Source organism: Oncorhynchus mykiss, chromosome 15 (assembly GCF_057628025.1).
Source record: "Oncorhynchus mykiss isolate SJ-2025 chromosome 15, ASM5762802v1, whole genome shotgun sequence".
Classification (NCBI taxonomy): Eukaryota; Metazoa; Chordata; class Actinopteri; order Salmoniformes; family Salmonidae; genus Oncorhynchus; species Oncorhynchus mykiss.
In genome coordinates, this window is record NC_143036.1 from 5935371 (window position 1) to 5955410 (window position 20040).

The 20040-nt window shown below is 45.0% G+C and overlaps 1 protein-coding gene across 1 annotated transcript in view; it reads left to right on the plus strand.

Annotated features, from left to right (window-relative positions):
• Window positions 1-613: 613 nt before the first annotated feature.
• LOC110489530 (protein phosphatase EYA1) overlaps window positions 614-20040 on the plus strand; it is a 122479-nt gene continuing 103052 nt past the window's right edge. Inside the window, 1 exon segment of the mRNA XM_090199234.1 lies at window positions 614-1099. The gene's annotated coding sequence lies outside the window, so the exon portion shown is untranslated.

The window sequence follows — 20040 nt, forward strand, 5'->3', positions numbered from 1 at the left end:
TACTGCCTCACTGCCTTATTACCCTACTGTCTTACTCATTTACTACCTTACTGCCTTTCCACCTTACAGCCTTCCTGCGTGACAACCTTACTACCTTGCTGCCTGTCTTACTGCCTTACTACCTTACTGCCTTATCATCTTACTGCCTGCCTTACTGCCTGACTGCCTTATTGCCTGCCTTATCATCTTACTGCCTTATTGTCCTACTGCCTGTCTTACTGCTTTACTGCCTGTCTTACTGCCTGCCTTACTACCTTACTGTCTTATTGCTTTACTGCCTGTCTTACTGCCTGCCTTACTACCTTATTGCCTTATTGTCCTACTGCCTGTCTTATTGCTTTACTGCCTGTCGTACTGCCTGCCTTACTACCTTACTGATTTATTGCTTTACTGCCTGTCTTACTGCCTGCCTTACTACCTTACTGCCTTATTGTCCTACTGCCTGTCTTATTGCTTTACTGCCTGTCGTACTGCATGCCTTACTACCTTACTGCCTTATCACCTTACTGCCTGCCTTACTGCCTGCCGTACTGCCTGCCTTACTACCTTACTGCCTTATCACCTTACTGCCTGACTGCCTTGCTGTCTGCAACAACTTTCTGCTCTTTCAAACAGCTCCAACAGCAGTCTCTCTACTTCTCTCTGTACTGTTTCTCCCTCTCTCCTCTCCACCTCCACTCCCTCCCCTCACTGCTTTCCTCCCTCCCTCCTTCCCTCCCTCTCTTTCTCTCTCTCTCTCTCTCTCTTTCTCTCTCTCTCTCTCTCTCTTTCCCCTTTCCTCAGACACTCTCTAGTCACTGCCTGAAGCAGTAATCGGACAACTGTCGTTCTCACTCTGACTCGGTCTCTTGAGATCCCAGCTATATAGTGTGCGTATCGGAGCTCCGTGGGGTTTCTAACACTTGAAATGAAAAGGAAAAAGATGTGTTGTAGCCGGTAATTTGTTGCGTCACAGGTTCTACCAACTCTCGAAAGAACTCGTTTTTGATGAAGTTACTCCGTTGTCTCTGGACTGGACAGACTTGGCTGTAGAAGATTATAACGTACATTTAAAGGAACGGGACACCAGCCGGAGCACAGGGATTCCACCGTAGTTGGAGTGAGTATGACTTCTAAAAGCGGGATTCAATTGAATGCGGTATCACTGTTTATCTGGTTAGTCTGATGCCTGCCTGCCTGCCTGGCAATGGAACTGCTACATTAAGATGTTTTGAAGAAAACATAACGTACTCTATCTGCTCTTAAAGTAATTTAGTATTACTGGTATCATTGTAAACTGTAATAATGTAATTAATTGAGGCGTTTAAGGCATTTTGTAATTAAATATCGATATATTGACGTGTATTATTTTGCGTTATAACAGCCTGTTTTGAAGCAGAATAATATCTCTGACATAATGTTAGATCGTTTTAACACCTTGTTTTGAGACAGAATAATATCTCTGACATAATGTTAGATCGTTTTAACACCTTGTTTTGAGACAGAATAATATCTCTGACATAATGTTAGATCGTTTTAACACCTTGTTTTGAGACAGAATAATATCTCTGACATAATGTTAGATCGTTTTAACACCTTGTTTTGAGACAGAATAATATCTCTGACATAATGTTAGATCGTTTTAACACCTTGTTTTGAGACAGAATAATATCTCTGACATAATGTTAGATCGTTTTAACACCTTGTTTTGAGACAGAATAATATCTCTGACATAATGTTAGATCGTTTTAACACCTTGTTTTGAGACAGAATAATATCTCTGACATAATGTTAGATCGTTTTAACACCTTGTTTTGAGACAGAATAATATCTCTGACATAATGTTAGATCGTTTTAACACCTTGTTTTGAGACAGAATAATATCTCTGACATAATGTTAGATCGTTTTAACACCTTGTTTTGAGACAGAATAATATCTCTGACATAATGTTAGATCGTTTTAACACCTTGTTTTGTGGCAGAATCATATATCTGGCATAACAGCAGTTAATATATAATCTCGGGCAAATGACCACATGACATAGTTGTTGTCTTATTATTATTATTATTAATTATTATTAATACACTATCTCAAAATATCAAAATAACATATTTATTTCAAAAGCAGTGTTTTATTAAATGTTATTTTAGAGCGACATTATTAGGATATAACATAAAACACTGAATGTGTCCATCTTGAAATAACTGTAGCTCAATGACATCCAAAATATAAAAACAAGTTTGGAAGCTAATTGAGTTGGACAAATGTAAATTGCAAAAAAATATATATATTACATTAATATTGAAACACTAGTACTAATACATTATACGTTAAAATATATGAAAATATATGACAATGTATAAACGGAATGTTTGAGAATTAAATCATCTTAGGACTTAATGGAAAACTCTTAATAGTGAATAAAATGATTGACTTTTTGGAGAAAAAAATATTGCTCTTTAATTTTAAATGTGTACGGAATATAGTTACAATTTCACTGAAATGTTTATTAATTATATTTAACCCTGACTTGATTGCAAATTAAAATTCATATATTTATATAACCGTTGTCTAGTTGTTTTTTCAGTCATGCACAAATCAACTTTCAATGTTATTTTGCTCAACAAAGAAAGCCCCCCCCCCCAAAAAAAACTTTACAATTTGAATTCTTCAAACAAAAAACAAATAAACAAGCAGGTGTATTAAAACAAATTAAATAAATAGCAAATGCAAAGCACGCAACAAAAAAAAAAAGATAAGCTATTTCCGACATTACCAAGTCGTATAGGATATCCGTGTCCTGAGCTCCCGGTTTAAACATTTTCGATGCGCCGAAGCAAAAACATACCAGGCCCTGCAGGAGTCTCTTCTCCACTGGTAGAATAAACAACAGCAGCCCAGTTAAATCAGTTGACATCTAATGCCATCTGCTCTTGCTGCAGCCTGGCCAGGAATGCTGTAAACTATTACTCCTTATAGCCCGCGTGTCTTACAGTCCTCAAGACTCACTGGACAACCGCTAACCAAACCAATCACGTCTTCTAGCCTAGTTATAACACAGAGGACTGGTAATACTGAAATATACTATAATATGCTATACTGTAGTATATTATACTATACAGTACTGCTTGTTATTTATTTATTATACACGTAACAGCTTTATATTATACAGAAGACACATTTCAGTCTTTTGTTGATCAATGAAGTATGATTTGTTCCTCTTCGTGTTTTAAACGAAACGGTATTAAGACTCTCTCTCTCTCTCTCTCTCTCTCTCTCTCTCTCTCTCTCTCTCTCTCTCTCTCTCTCCCTCTCTCTCTCTGCTCTCTCTCTCTATCTCTCTCTCTCTCCCTCTCTCTCTCTGCCTCTCTCTCTCTCTGCTCTCTCTCTCTGTCCCTCTCTCTCTCTTTCTCTCTCTCTCTCTCTCTCTCTCTCTCTCCCTCTCTCTCTTTGCCTCTCTCTCTCTCTGCTCTCTCTCTCTGTCCCTCTCTCTCTCTCTCCCTCTCTCTCTCTCTCTCTCTCTCTCTCTCTACTCTCTCTCTCTCTGCTCTCTCTCTCTCTCTGTCTCCCTCTCTCTCTCTCTCTCTCTCTCTCTCTCTCTCTCTCTCTCTTTCTGGCTCGAGGTAAATGTGCTACAGTGAGGAGGTTGTACGGTGATGTGTGTATGGTCGTAGACTGACGCTATGACTCAGTAATTATTATCCTCTGTGAGGTGTTTTTTCTATCTCTCTCAAATGAAATGGTGCTTCCCCTTTTAATGTTCTATCTGCGCCAAGTGCATCTGCCTGCCTTGATGACTGTTGGAAGAATAAGACATTAAGTCTAGTTCTTAGATAAAAGAGTGACTAGATAGAAAGTATAGGATACAAATAGGTAAGCAAGCAGGTCTCTCTCTCTCTCTGTCTCTCTCTTTCTCTCTCTCTCTCTCTCTCTCTCTCTCTCTCTCTATCTCTCTCTCTCTCTCTCTCTCACCCTCACTCTCACTCTCACTCTCACTCTCACTCTCACTCTCTCTTCCTCACTCTCTCTCTCTGTCTTCCTCACTCTCTCTCTCTCTTTCTCTCTACCTCTCTCTCTACCTCTCTTTCTCTCTCTACCTCTCTCTCTACCTCGCTCTCTCTACCTCTCTCGCTCTCTCTCTCTCTCTCTCTCTCTCTCTCTCTCTCTCTCTCTCTCTCTCTCTCTCTCTGTGTGTGTACACAATTATGACAGTGATCATGGCTGGCTGGCTGCAAAAGGCAGGCAACCTGCTGCGAACCATTCACTCACACAATAGGCCTGTTTATCCAATGAAGGGACAATGAGAAGGCTGATTTGGGTTGTTTACTGACTGTATTTGCTTTAATAAGGCAAACTGGGACACTGCAGGGAGAGAACCAGGCATACTGGGACACTGCAAAGAGAGACCCAGGCATCAAACTCCTTATTAGTAGCCATCCTTAATAGGCTGCAGTGTACATCACGCAATTAAATAGAATGTTATTATACACGGTATGATAAGTATTATATTTCTGCTGTGTATAATATGTCGTTTTGAGGTGTGGACAGAAACGTCCAGCGCTATTCAGGGAGATAGCTAGTAGTGTAGTGTAGTGGTGGTCAGTGTAGTGGTGGTCAGTGTAGTAGTGGTCAGTGTAGTAGTGGTCAGTGTAGTGGTGGTCAGTGTAGTAGTGGTCAGTGTAGTGGTGGTCAGTGTAGTGGTGGTCAGTGTAGTGGTGGTCAGTGTAGTGGTGGTCAGTGTAGGGGTGGTCAGTGTAGTGGTGGTCAGTGTAGTGGTGATCAGTGTAGTGGTGGTCAGTGTAGTGGTGGTCAGTGTAGGGGTGGTCAGTGTAGGGGTGGTCAGTGTAGGGGTGGTCAGTGGCTGGACAGACACGTCCAGCCCTATTCAGGGAGCCAGCTAGTAGTAGTAGTGTAGTGGTGGTCAGTGTAGTGGTGGTCAGTGTAGGGGTGGTCAGTGTAGGGGTGGTCAGTGTAGGGGTGGTCAGTGGCTGGACAGACACGTCCAGCCCTATTCAGGGAGCCAGTTAGTAGTAGTAGTGTAGTGGTAGTGGTAATGGTAGTCAGTGTAATGGTAGTCAGTGTAGTGGTAGTGGTAGTAGTAGTATAGTAGTAGTGGTAATGGTAGTCAGTGGCTGGACAGATACGTCCAGCCCTATTCAGGGAGCCAGCTAGTAGTAGTAGTGTAGTGGTAGTGGTAATGGTAGTCAGTGTAATGGTAGTCAGTGTAATGGTAGTCAGTGTAATGGTAGTCAGTGGCTGGTCGGCCGGTCTGTAATGGTAGTGGTAGTGGTAATGGTAGTCAGTGTAATGGTAGTCAGTAGTAGTGTAGTGTAGTGGTAGTAGTGTAGTAGTAGTGTAGTGGTAGTGTAGTGGTAGTGGTAATGGTAGTCAGTGTAATGGTAGTCAGTGGCTGGTCGGCCGGTCTGTAATGGTAGTAGTAGTAGTGGTAGTGGTAATGGTAGTAGTAGTAGTAGTGGTAGTGGTAATGGTAGTAGTAGTAGTAGTAGTGTAGTAGTAGTGTAGTGGTAGTCAGTGGCTGGTCGGCCGGTCTGTCGGCCGCGATGACGGAAGAGGAAGCATTGTTTATTGTGGAAGCCTTACGCGTGTGTGTGTGTGTGTGTGTGTGTGTGTGTGTGTGTGTGCGTGCGTGCGTGCGTGCGTGCGTGCGAGAGAGAGAGACAGAGACAGAGACAGAGACAGAGACAGAGACAGAGACAGAGACAGAGAGAGAGAGAGAGAGAGAGAGAGAGAGAGAGAGAGAGAGAGGTAGAGGGAGAGGGAGAGGGAGAGAGAGAGAGGGGTAGAGGGAGAGGGAGAGAGGAATCCCAGGTTGTCTATTAAATGAGCGTTTCTATTTAGTTAACGCACTGCTGTTTGGCACGGGGAAATGTGTCCTAAAGAGCAGGAAAGAGCAGGTCTGAGATCAGGTGTTGACTGCTGTTCCCCCCCCCCCCCCCCCCCCGCTCCTCCCCCCTCTTATCTATCAGTAATACCCACTTAACGGCTTGTTTGTTTTTGGTCATATGTTTACCCTCTGTTCCATTTTAAGGAAACTAACTTCTGAGCCGAAAGAGGACATACAGGAATTAGCGATGTGATTTATTTTTGGATTTTATGCATCAGGATTATTATGTTTGTTTACAAATTCTTGAATCTTATTAAATGTAAAAATGTTTCCCTCCTTGACTTCTCTATGTCATATATCCTCTGGATTATATAATACTTAAGGTCAAATTTTAAAATAAATTTTTTGTTGTTAAATTAACATAACTTTTCTTTTCATTTTCTTTGCACATGTAATATGTTAATAAAAAGCTATTATTAATTAATTCAAAACTAAACGTTTAATTTAGGTCAAAATATTGGATCTTAGACTTTTTCTAGTATTCGTGTTTACATTGAGAGAAAGTGTTCGAGATTGTATTATTGGCCTTCGGTGGAGAATAAGTGTTGTTTTTGCATCTCTCTCTCTGTCTCTGTCTCCTTTTCTATCTCTCTCTCTCCCTCTCTGTCTCTCTCTCTCTCAATCTGTCTCTCTGTCTCTCAATCTCTCTCTCTCTGTCTGTCTCTGTCTCGCGCTCTCTCTCTCTCGCTCTCTCTCTCTCTCTCTCTGTCAGTCTCTCGGTCTTTCTGTGGCAGCCACGGGCCGTGCGGTAGGGAGGGTGTGATAAAATGTCTACCTTAAATCTTGTTTGATGGGCCCTCAAAGGGGAACTGGCCTTCTGGAAATAATTTGGTGGGTTGAAGAGCGTGGTATTAACAGGGTTTAATGCAGCCATTCGGTGGACTGTTGCATGGAACAGCGTGTCAGACTCGACAAAACGATAGAGACAAACTGCCACAACTGTTAGGGAATTACACATTTTAATTACAGATAAGTACAAATTCCTAAATGTGTCTTGCTGTGTGCTTCCACACGTTAATGTATATATATATATTTTATTTGTGTGTTACAGCTGACCGTTGTCAGTCAATTATTAACATATGGCCATGTTTTTGATTCATTAACATTTTGGAAAAATATGTTAATGAACCTTTCTGGCATAAGCTTTCATTCTATACTTAGATTTATGTTTAAGTAGATAAATGTTTCATTTTAATATTTTATTTGGTGACTATAATTACTTTTTTTTTTTTAAGTAATTTTAATGAATTGAACTATAAAGGGGTGTCATTGTAAATAAGAAATCTGTTCTTCACTGACTTGCCTAGTGAAATATTAAATGAAAGGTTAAAAAGGACCTAAACTACACGAGCATCGTTTCCTCGTTACATTGGCTGTTGATTAGGTTATATTCCTACGTTAAAGTATTTACATTTCATCCCTTTCCCTTCTCTCAGTTAGAAACACAGATAGGTCCGTATATCCTTTAGCCTAGCAGAGAGAGATACTAGTGGAAGCAGACACACAGAGAGATACTAGTGGAAACAGACACACAGAGAGATACTAGTGGAAGCAGACACACAGAGAGGTCCGTATATCCTTTAGCCTATCACAGAGAGATACTAGTGGAAGCAGACACACAGAGAGATACTAGTGGAAACAGACACACAGAGAGATACTAGTGGAAACAGACACACAGAGAGATACTAGTGGAAGCAGACACACAGAGAGATACTAGTGGAAACAGACACACAGAGAGATGCTAGTGGAAGCAGACACACAGAGAGATACTAGTGGAAACAGACACACAGAGAGATACTAGTGGAAACAGACACACAGGGAGATGCTAGTGGAAGCAGACACACAGAGAGATACTAGTGGAAGCAGACACACAGAGAGATACTAGTGGAAACAGACACACAGAGAGATACTAGTGGAAACAGACACACAGAAAGATGCTAGTGGAAGCAGACACACAGAGAGATGCTAGTGGAAACAGACACACAGAGAGATACTAGTGGAAACAGACACACAGAGAGATACTAGTGGAAGCAGACACACAGGGAGATGCTAGTGGAAACAGACACACAGAGAGATGCTAGTGGAAACAGACACACAGAGAGATGCTAGTGGAAACAGACACACAGAGAGATGCTAGTGGAAACAGACACACAGAGAGATGCTAGTGGAAGCAGACACACAGAGAGATACTAGTGGAAGCAGACACACAGAGAGATGCTAGTGGAAACAGACACACAGAGAGATGCTAGTGGAAACAGACACACAGAGAGATGCTAGTGGAAACAGACACACAGAGAGATGCTAGTGGAAGCAGACACACAGAGAGATGCTAGTGGAAGCAGACACACAGAGATATACTAGTGGAAGCAGACACACAGAGAGATGCTAGTGGAAGCAGACACACAGAGAGATGCTAGTGGAAGCAGACACACAGGGAGGTCCGTATATCCTTTAGCCTATCACAGAGAGATACTAGTGGAAGCAGACACACAGAGAGATACTAGTGGAAACAGACAAACAGAGAGATACTATTGGAAGCAGACACACAGAGAGGTCCGTATATCCTTTAGCCTATCACAGAGAGATACTAGTGGAAGCAGACACACAGAGAGATACTAGTGGAAACAGACACACAGAGAGATACTAGTGGAAACAGACACACAGAGACATACTATTGGAAACAGACACACAGAGAGATACTAGTGGAAGTAGACACACAGAGAGATGCTAGTGGAAACAGACACACAGAGAGATACTAGTGGAAGCAGACACACAGAGAGATGCTAGTGGAAACAGACACACAGAGAGATGCTAGTGGAAGCAGACACACAGAGAGATGCTAGTGGAAGCAGACACAAAGAGAGATACTAGTGGAAACAGACACACAGAGAGATACTAGTGGAAGCAGACACACAGAGAGATACTAGTGGAAACAGACACACAGAGAGATGCTAGTGGAAGCAGACACACAGAGAGATACTAGTGGAAACAGACACACAGAGAGATACTAGTGGAAACAGACACACAGAGAGATACTTGTGGAAACAGACACACAGAGAGATGCTAGTGGAAGCAGACACACAGAGAGATGCTAGTGGAAGCAGACACACAGAGAGATGCTAGTGGAAACAGACACACAGAGAGATGCTAGTGGAAGCAGACACACAGAGAGATACTAGTGGAAACAGACACACAGAGAGATGCTAGTGGAAGCAGACACACAGAGAGATACTAGTGGAAACAGACACACAGAGAGATGCTAGTGGAAACAGACACACAGAGAGATGCTAGTGGAAGCAGACACACAGAGAGATGCTAGTGGAAACAGACACACAGAGAGATGCTAGTGGAAGCAGACACACAGAGAGATGCTAGTGAAGTGTAGTGTTTTTTGTAAACTGTCTCTAATCCCAGTCCACATCTGTATTTAATTGTTGTGTGTATCTACATTCTTCTCCATTGGAGATATTTGTCCTGGTCAACCATGAACCATGCGGACCGAACCGAGAGTCTTGAGTAAAAGGATCAGAGTTGTTTTAAACTCATTTTGATTGAAGAGTTGTTTCTCAAAAAAAAAAAAAAAAAATGTGTAACTCACAACACATGGGTTTTTCATAGTCTGTAAAATTCAAAGAAATATGCACTCTGTGCCCTATAAAATTAAATGTGTAAATTCCTTTCTAAACAAAATCTACGCATCCTTTTTTTAACCAAAAACTAATAGCACAATTGCAGATGGATCTAATTGTATTTTCTGGGATTTTATTATTTTACCTAAAATATGTAAATAAACTAAACCTACATGTATTTTTGTTACACCTTGAACAGTCTAATTAATCTCTATCTAGTAGTAACAAATCAAATAAATGACATGAATCCTACAAGCCTCTTTGAATCCCGGTACTAGAATAAGAACTTCTCCCTCTAGAAAACCCAAGTAAAAACCATCACGTTCCAATAGTAGATGCTGCCATTCACTCACTCAGTGTGTCTCTGAGTATCTTCTGCGTCCGTCGAGGTGGACCAGTCAGACAGCCTGCATGCGACAATGCTGATCAATGTAAAGACCCTGGTTAGCCTTTTAGTTAGCCCTCTGGTTAGCCTTCTGGTTAGCCCTCTGGTACGCCTCTGGTTAGCCCTCTGGTTAGCCTTCTGGTTAGCCCTCTGGTTAGCCGTCTGGTTAGCCCTCTGGTACGCCTCTGGTTAGCCCTCTGGTTAGCCCTCTGGTTAGCCCTCTGGTTAGCCTTTTAGTTAGCCCTCTGGTTAGCCTTCTGGTTAGCCCTCTGGTTAGCCCTCTGTTTAGCCCTCTGGTTAGCCCTCTGGTTATCCCTCTGTTTAGCCCTCTGGTTAGCCCTCTGGTTAGCCCTCTGTTTAGCCAGTGGTAACACAGGACTCGGACTAAGTAAAGAGGAAACAAAGATCCTCTGCCTGAATACAAACATCTGTGAGTGAAGCCTGTTTTGGACCTCTTTTAGGCTGCCTCATAAATGGACCCCTATTCCCTATACAGTGCACTACTTTAGACCAGGGCCCTATGGCACCGTATTCCCTATATAGTGCACTACTTTAGACTAGGGCTTGTATCTGTTCTCCACCTGATCTGGTCAAAATCAGTCCAATATATAGGGAATAGGGTGCCATTTGGACTTTAGTTTCTTTCTGATGACAATACCACTTCATCTAGGGAAGCTACATTTGTTCTGTTCTCTATGGTAGCTATATCTTTGTTCTGTTCTCTATGGTAGCTGTAGCTTTGTTCTGTTCTCTATGGTAGCTGTAGCTTTGTTCTGTTCTCTATGGTAGCTGTAGCTTTGTTCTGTTCTCTATGGTAGTTGTATCTTTGTTCTGTTCTCTATGGTAGCTGTAGCTTTGTTCTGTTCTCTATGGTAGCTATAACTTTGTTCTGTTCTCTAGGGTAGCTGTATCTTTGTTCTGTTCTCTATGGTAGCTATATCTTTGTTCTGTTCTCTATGGTAGCTGTAGCTTTGTTCTGTTCTCTATGGTAGCTGTAGCTTTGTTCTGTTCTCTATGGTAGCTGTAGCTTTGTTCTGTTCTCTATGGTAGTTGTATCTTTGTTCTGTTCTCTATGGTAGCTGTAGCTTTGTTCTGTTCTCTATGGTAGCTATAACTTTGTTCTGTTCTCTAGGGTAGCTGTATCTTTGTTCTGTTCTCTATGGTAGCTGTATCTTTGTTCTGTTTTCTAGGGTAGCTGTAGCTTTGTTTTGTTCTCTAGGGTAGCTGTAGCTTTGTTCTGTTCTCTAGGGTAGTTGTGGCTTTGTTCTGTTCTCTTGGGTAGCTGTAGCTTTGTTCTGTTCTTCAAGAGCGGGTGCTCAGGTTGATGAGAGGAACATAATGTTGCTGAATGCTAACAATAAATATATTTCTCAGCTCCACCCCTTCTCTCCCCGGCTGTTCTTACCTGGCCAATATCACCTGGTGGCAGTAGGCTTGAAGGTCTATATCCCCTGCAGTATTCTGGAGGGTCTATATCACCAGCAGTATTCTGGAGGGTCTATATCACCTGCAGCAGGATGGAGGGTCTATATCACCTACAGTAGGATAGAGGGTCTATATCACCTGCAGTATTCTGGAGGGTCTATATCACCTGCAGTAGGATGGAGGGTCTATATTACCTGCAGTAGGTTGGAGGGTCTATATCACCTGCAGCAGGATGGAGGGTCTATATCACCTACAGTAGGATGGAGGGTCTATATCACCTGCAGTATTCTGGAGGGTCTATATCACCTGCAGTAGGATGGAGGGTCTATATCACCAGCAGTAGTTTGGAGGGTCTATATCACCTGCAGTAGGATGGATGGTCTATATCACGTGCAGTAGGTTGGAGGGTCTATATCACCTGCAATAGGCTGGAGGGTCTATTTCACCTGCAGTAGGTTGGAGAGTCTATATCACCTGAGGTAGAATGGAGGGTCTATATCACCTGCAGTAGGATGTAGGGTCTATATCACCTGCAGTATTCTGGAGGGTCTATATTACCTGCAGTAGGATGGAGGGTCTATATCACCTGCAGTAGGTTGGAGAGTCTATATCACCTGAGGTAGGATGGAGGGTCTATATCACCTAAAGTAGGATGTAGGGTCTATATCGCCTGCAGTATTCTGGAGGGTCTATATTACCTGCAGTAGGATGGAGGGTCTATATCACCTCCAGTAGGATGGAGGGTCTATATCACCTGCAGTAGGATGGAGGGTCTATATCACCTGCAGTAGGCCGGAGTGTCTATATCACCTCCAGTAGGATGGAGGGTCTATATCACCTGCAGTAGGATGGAGGGTCTATATCATCTGCAGTATGATGGAGGTTCCGTATCACCTACACTATTCTGGAGAGTCTATATCACCTGCAGTAGGTTGGAGGGTCTATACTACCTGCAATAGGTTGGAGGGTCTATATTACCTGCAGTAGGTTGGAGGGTCTATATCACCTGCAGTAGTATGGGGGTCTATATCACTTGAGTAGGATGGAGGGTCTATATTACCTGCAGTAGGATGGAGGGTCTATATCACCTGCAATATTCTGGAGGGTCTATATCACCTGCAGTAGGTTGGAGGGTCTATATCACCTGCAGTATTCTAGAGGGTCTATATCACCTGCAGTAGGTTGGAGGGTCTATATCACCTGCAGTAGGATGGAGGGTCTATATCACCTGCCCTATTCTGGAGGGTCTATATCACCTGCAGAAGGTTGGAGGGTCTATATCACCTGCAGTAGGATGGAGGATCTATATTACCTGCAGTAGGTTGGAGGGTCTATATCACCTGCAGTAGGATGGATGGTCTATATCACCTGCAGTAGGATGGATGGTCTATATCACCTGCAGTATTCTAGAGGGTCTATATCACCTGCAATAGGATAGAGGGTCTACATCACCTGCAGTAGGATGGAGGGTCTATATCACCTGCAGTAGGTTGGAGGGTCTATATCACCTGCAGTAAGATGGATGGTCTATATCACCTGCAGTAGGTTGGAGGGTCTATATCACCTGCAGTAGGATGGAGGGTCTACATCACCTGCAATAGGATGGAGGGTCTATATCACCTGCAGTAGGATGGAGGTTCTATATCACCTACAGTAGGATGGAGGTTCCATATCACCTACACTATTCTGGAGAGTCTATATCACCTGCAGTAGGTTGGAGGGTCTATACTACCTGCAATAGGTTGGAGGGTCTATATTACCTGCATTAGGTTGGAGGGTGTATATCTCCTACCCTATTCTGGAGGGTCTATATCACCTGCAGTAGGTTGGAGGGTCTATATCACCTGCAGTAGGATGTAGGGTCTATATCAAGTGCAGTAGGATGGAGGGTCTATATTACCTGCAGTAGGTTGGAGGGTCTATATCACCTGCAGTAGTATGGGGGGTCTATGTCACTTGAGTAGGATGAAGGGTCTATATTACCTGCAGTAGGATGGGGGTCTATATCACCTGCAATATTCTGGAGGGTCTATATCACCTGCAGTAGGTTGGAGGGTCTATATCACCTGCAGTAGGATGGAGGGTCTATATCACCTGCAGTAGGATGGATGGTCTATATCACCTGCAGTATTCTAGAGGGTCTATATCACCTGCAGTAGGATGGAGGGTCTATATTACCTGCAGTAGGATGGAGGGTCTATATCACCTGCAGTAGGATGGAGGGTCTATATCACCTGCAGTAGGATGGATGGTCTATATCACCTGCAGTAGGATGGATGGTCTATATCACCTGCAGTATTCTAGAGGGTCTATATCACCTGCAGTAAGATGGAGGGTCTATATTACCTGCAGTAGGATGGAGGGTCTATATCACCTGCAGTAGGATGGAGGGTCTATATCACCTGCACTATTTTGGAGGGTCTATATCACCTGCAGTAGGATGGAGGGTCTATATCACCTGCAGTAGGATGGAGGGTCTATATCACCTGCAATACTCTGGAGGGTCTATATCACCTGCAGTAGGTTGGAGGGTCTATATCACCTGCAGTATTCCAGAGGGTCTATATCACCTGCAGTAGGATGGAGGGTCTATATCACCTGCCCTATTCTGGAGGGTCTATATCACCTGCAGTAGGTTGGAGGGTCTATGTCACCTGCAGTAGGATGGAGGGTCTATTTTACCTGCAGTAGGATGGAGGGTCTATATCACCTGCAAGATTCTGGAGGGTCTATATCACATGTAGTAGGTTGGATGGACTATATCATCTGCAGTATTCTGGAGGGTTTATATCGCCTGCAGTAGGATGGAGGGTCTATATCACCTGCAGTAGGATGGAGGGTCTATATCACCTGCAGTAGGATGGAGGGTCTATATCACCTGCAGTAGGATCGAGGGTCTATTTCACCTGCAGTAGGATGGAAGGTCTATATCACCTGCAATAGGATGGAGGGTCTATATCACATCTCTCTCTCTCTCTCTCTCTCTCTCTCTCTCTCTTGCTCTCTCAAGTCTTTCTTTCTTTGGAGGTGTTATTGGGGGTTAGAGGGGTTGTTATCCATGGTGGGGGTGTTATTGGGGGTTAGAGGAGTTGTTATCCATGGTGGTGGTGGGGGTTTTATTGAGGGTTAGAGGGGTTGTTATCCATGGTGGGGTTGTTATTGGGGGTTAGTGGAGTTTTATCCATGGAGGTGGGGGTGTTATTGAGGGTTAGAGGGTTTGTTATCCATGGTGTTGGGGGTGTTATTGGGGGTTAGAGGGTTTGTTATCCATGGTGGTGGGGGTGTTATTGAGGTTTAGAGGGTTTGTTATCCATTGTGGTGGGGGTGTTATTGGGGGTTAGAGGGGTTGTTATCCATGGTGGTGGGGGTGTTATTGGGGGTTAGAGGGGTTGTTATCCATGGTGGTGGTGGGGGTGTTATTGGGGGTTAGAGGGGTTGGTTTCCATGGTGGTGGGGTTGTTATTGGGGGTTAGAGGGGTTGTTATCCATGGTGGTGGGGGTGTTATTGAGGGTTAGAGGGGTTGTTATCCATTGTGGTGGGGGTGTTATTGGGGGTTAGAGGGGTTGTTATCCATGGTGGTGGGGGTGTTATTGGGGGTTAGAGGGGTTGTTATCCATGGTGGTGGTGGGGGTGTTATTGGGGGTTAGAGGGGTTGTTATCCATGGTGGTGGTGGGGGTGTTATTGAGGGTTAGAGGGGTTGTTATCCATGGTGGTGGTGGGGGTGTTATTGGGGGTTAGAGGGGTTGTTATCCATGGTGGTGGTGGGGGTGTTATTGAGGGTTAGAGGGGTTGTTATCCATGGTGGTGGTGGGGGTGTTATTGGGGGTTAGAGGGGTTGGTTTCCATGGTGGTGGGGGTGTTATTGAGGGCTAGAGGGGTTGTTATCCATGGTGGTGGTGGGGGTGGTGGTGGGGGTGTTATTGGGGGTTAGAGTGGTTGGTTTCCATGGTGGTGGGGGTGTTATTGAGGGTTAGAGGGGTTGTTATCCATGGTGGTGGTGGGGGTGTTATTGGGGGTTATAGGGGTTGGTTTCCATTGTGGTGGGGGTGTTATTGGGGGTTAGAGGGGTTGTTATCCATGGTGGTGGGGGTGTTATTGGGGGTTAGAGGGGTTGTTATCCATGGTGGTGGGGGTGTTATTGGGGGTTAGAGGGGTTGGTTTCCATGGTGGTGGGGGTGTTATTGAGGGTTAGAGGGGTTGTTATCCATGGTGGTGGTGGGGGTGTTATTGGGGGTTAGAGGGATTGTTATCCATGGTGGTGGGGGTGTTATTGGGGGTTAGAGGGGTTGTTATCCATGGTGGTGGGGTTGTTATTGGGGGTTAGAGGGGTTGTTATCCATGGTGGTGGGGGTGTTATTGAGGGTTAGAGGGGTTGTTATCCATTGTGGTGGGGGTGTTATTGGGGGTTAGAGGGGTTGTTATCCATGGTGGTGGGGGTGTTATTGGGGGTTAGAGGGGTTGTTATCCATGGTGGTGGTGGGGGTGTTATTGGGGGTTAGAGGGGTTGTTATCCATGGTGGTGGTGGGGGTGTTATTGAGGGTTAGAGGGGTTGTTATCCATGGTGGTGGTGGGGGTGTTATTGGGGGTTAGAGGGGTTGTTATCCATGGTGGTGGTGGGGGTGTTATTGAGGGTTAGAGGGGTTGTTATCCATGGTGGTGGTGGGGGTGTTATTGGGGGTTAGAGGGGTTGGTTTCCATGGTGGTGGGGGTGTTATTGAGGGCTAGAGGGGTTGTTATCCATGGTGGTGGTGGGGGTGGTGGTGGGGGTGTTATTGGGGGTTAGAGTGGTTGGTTTCCATGGTGGTGGGGGTGTTATTGAGGGTTAGAGGGGTTGTTATCCATGGTGGTGGTGGGGGTGTTATTGGGGGTTATAGTGGTTGGTTTCCATTGTGGTGGGGGTGTTATTGGGGGTTAGAGGGGTTGTTATCCATGGTGGTGGGGGTGTTATTGGGGGTTAGAGGGGTTGTTATCCATGGTGGTGGGGGTGTTATTGGGGGTTAGAGGGGTTGGTTTCCATGGTGGTGGGGGTGTTATTGAGGGTTAGAGGGGTTGTTATCCATGGTGGTGGTGGGGGTGTTATTGGGGGTTAGAGGGATTGTTATCCATGGTGGTGGGGGTGTTATTGGGGGTTAGAGGGGTTGTTATCCATGGTGGTGGGGGTGTTATTGGGGGTTAGAGGGGTTGTTATCCATGGTGGTGGTGGGGGTGTTATTGGGGGTTAGAGGGGTTGTTATCCATGGTGGTGGTGGGGGTGTTATTGGGGGTTAGAGTGGTTGGTTTCCATGGTGGTGGGGGTGTTATTGAGGGTTAGAGGGGTTGTTATCCATGGTGGTGGTGGGGGTGTTATTGGGGGTTATAGGGGTTGGTTTCCATTGTGGTGGGGGTGTTATTGGGGGTTAGAGGGGTTGTTATCCATGGTGGTGGGGGTGTTATTGGGGGTTAGAGGGGTTGTTATCCATGGTGGTGGGGGTGTTATTGGGGGTTAGAGGGGTTGGTTTCCATGGTGGTGGGGGTGTTATTGAGGGTTAGAGGGGTTGTTATCCATGGTGGTGGTGGGGGTGTTATTGGGGGTTAGAGGGATTGTTATCCATGGTGGTGGGGGTGTTATTGGGGGTTAGAGGGGTTGTTATCCATGGTGGTGGGGGTGTTATTGGGGGTTAGAGGGGTTGTTATCCATGGTGGTGGTGGGGGTGTTATTGGGGGTTAGAGGGGTTGTTATCCATGGTGGTGGGGGTGTTATTGGGGGTTAGAGGGGTTGTTATCCATGGTGGTGGTGGGGGTGTTATTGAGGGTTAGAGGGGTTGGTTTCCATGGTGGTGGGGGTGTTATTGGGGGTTAGAGGGGTTGTTATCCATGGTGGTGGTGGGGGTGTTATTGGGGGTTAGAGGGGTTGTTGTCCATGGTGGTGGTAGGGGTGCACAGGAGATGATGATTATTATGCGAGAGAGAGAGAGAGAGAGAGAGAGAGAGAGAGAGAGAGAGAGAGAGAGAGAGGAATAGATTAAACTGTTATGCTGAAACAGTATTCATTTAGACTCGGCCGTGGTCTGAAGAGCAAAGCCTGTTAAAAAAAAATAATTTAAACTTAAGACCATCTAGCTGAGATTGCCTTCTGCCCTGTAAACAGTCAGTCGTTCAAAAATCATGAGAGCGAGCTGGGATATTTTTAAAAAAAAGTACTTTCTTCACGTCTTTTTGATATGTTCTGACCTGTGTTTCACCCTGTGTCCCCGCGGTGGGCCGGAGTCAGACCTGATATATTGTTATGGTCGTGGTGCAGGGATGTGTTTCTACTTGATGTCTGAGAGAGAGAGAGAGAGAGAGAGAGCGAGAGAGAGAGAGAGAGAGAGAGAGAGAGAGAGAGAGAGAGAGAGAGAGAGAGAGAGAGATGAGAGAGAGAGAGAGAGAGAGAGAGTGCAGAAACTTCTGTATGTGTAATGTTTACTGTTAATTTTTATGGTTTATTTCACTTTTGTTTATTACTTTTGTTTATTATCTACCTCACTTGCTTTGGCAATGTTAACACATGTTTCCCATGCCAATAAAGACCTTTGAATTGAATTGAATTGAGTGAGAGAGGTGGAAAGAGAGAAGGAAAGAGAGAGAGAGCAGCAGAGAGGGTCTCATTGGACAGTGAAAGATAACTGTCAAACTAAAGGACAGTAATAGAGGCATTAGTATCGTCATAGGAAACACATGTGGCTCCATATGCTCTCCGTGTTCTTGATTCCCATCTAGCTCTCTCCCTCTCATTGTCTGAGATGCCTCCCCCCCTCCCTCCCTGGGTCAAAAGTAGTGCACTATAAATGGTATAGGGTGCCATTTGGGACAGTACTGATGTGTTCTGTGGCCTCAGGCCGAGGCAGGCCCGCAGGAAACAGCGGAGGAGTCCTGATGGTCATTAGGAGCTGTCAGTGTGCTGAGAGAGGGGAGTGCAGATAAATTGCAGATAGAGTCAATTGCAGATGAAAGACCTGCTGAAGAGGCTATATGGGCGTCATGCTTCACTGGCCTCTACTCAACAAGTCACATCTCCCGCCACTCTATCTGGCAGCTAGCTAAATATCCTCCTACCTCCAGGCTACTCTCTCTCCTCTATCTGGTAGCTAGCTAAATATCCTCCTACCTCCAGGCTACTCTCTCTCCTGTATCTGGCAGGTAGCTAAATATCCTCCTACCTCCAGGCTACTCTCTCTCCTCGATCTGGCAGGTAGCTAAATATCCTCCTACCTCCAGGCTACTCTCTCTCCTCTATCTGGCAGCTAGCTAAACATCTTCCTACCTCCAGGCTACTCTCTCTCCTCTATCTGGCAGCTAGCTAAATATCTTCCTACCTCCAGGCTACTCTCTCTCTCTAACTGGCAGCTAGCTTAAGTTAATATCATTCTACCTTGAGGCTACTCCCACCCCCTTCCACAGCCCTCCTAAAACCCTCCAGCCCACTACCCCCACCTCTGAATCACCTTTCCAGTCATTTGGCTGTGCTCCCCTCGCTCAGGGAGGAGGGAGGACGTAGAGAAGACCCAAATGAGGGCGGATAGGCAACAACAGCAGTGTTAGGAGAGAGAAGAGAGAGAGAAGAGGGAGTGACAGAGAGAGAGAAGAGAGAGAGAAAAGGGAGTGACAGAGAGAGAGAAGAGAGAGAAGAGAGAGATTGGCTGAGAGAGATAGAGAAGAGAGAGAGTGGCTGAGAGAGAGAGTGTGACAGAGAGAGAGAAGAGCGAGAGAAGAGGGAGAGTGGCTGAGAGAGAGAGAGAAAAGAGAGAGAGAGATAAGAGAGAGATTGGCTCAGAGAGAGCGACTCCAGAGAGAGAGAATGTCCTCTGTTCCTTTTCCCAGTGTGGCTAGCACTCTCTAAGACAGAATAACAGGAATGTTTTCTCAGCTCTTTTGTGTCATGGATGTCTCTGGACAGTGACACAAAGCTGAAAAACAAGGAGTGACATTGTTTCTGCTCAGGCAAGTAAAAAAAAAAGGTACAGCCTGGTTCAGATGATTCTGGGTTGCTACGTCTTTCCAGGTAAGAGCAGAGTTGGGCCAGTGCCAGGCAGGTAGCATCAGAGAGAGAGAAATAAAAAAAAGAGAGAGAGGGGGGGGGGGGTAGATAGGGAGATAGAGTCACAGCAAAATCAATAAAGTGATTAACCACAGTTAATGGGTTATATGAGAGAAGGGAGAGAGAGAATAGATAGTGAGAAGGGAGAGAGAATGGAGAAAGAGAAGGGAGAGAGAGAGAAGGATAGACAATTTGTGTAAGAGGGAGAGAGAGGACAGAGAGAAGGGAGAGAGAGAGAAGGATAGATAATTTGTGTGAGAGGGAGAGCGAGGACAGAGAAGGAGCAGGAGAAGGAGAGAGAGAAGGATAGATAATTTGTGTGAGAGGGAGAGAGAGGACAGAGAGAAGGAGAGAGAGAAGGATAGATCATTTGTGTGAGAGGGAGAGAGAGGACAGAGAGAAGGAGAGAAAGAAGGATAGATAATTTGTGTGAGAGGGAGAGAGAGGACAGAGAGAAGGAGAGAGAGAAGGAGAGATAATTTGTGCGAGAGGGAGAGAGAGGACAGAGAGAAGGAGAGAGAGAAGGAGCGAGAGAAGGAGAGATAATTTGTGTGAGAGGGAGAGAGAGGACAGAGAGAAGGAGAGAGAGAAGGAGAGATAATTTGTGCGAGAGGGAGAGAGAGGACAGAGAGAAGGAGAGAGAGAGAAGGATAGATC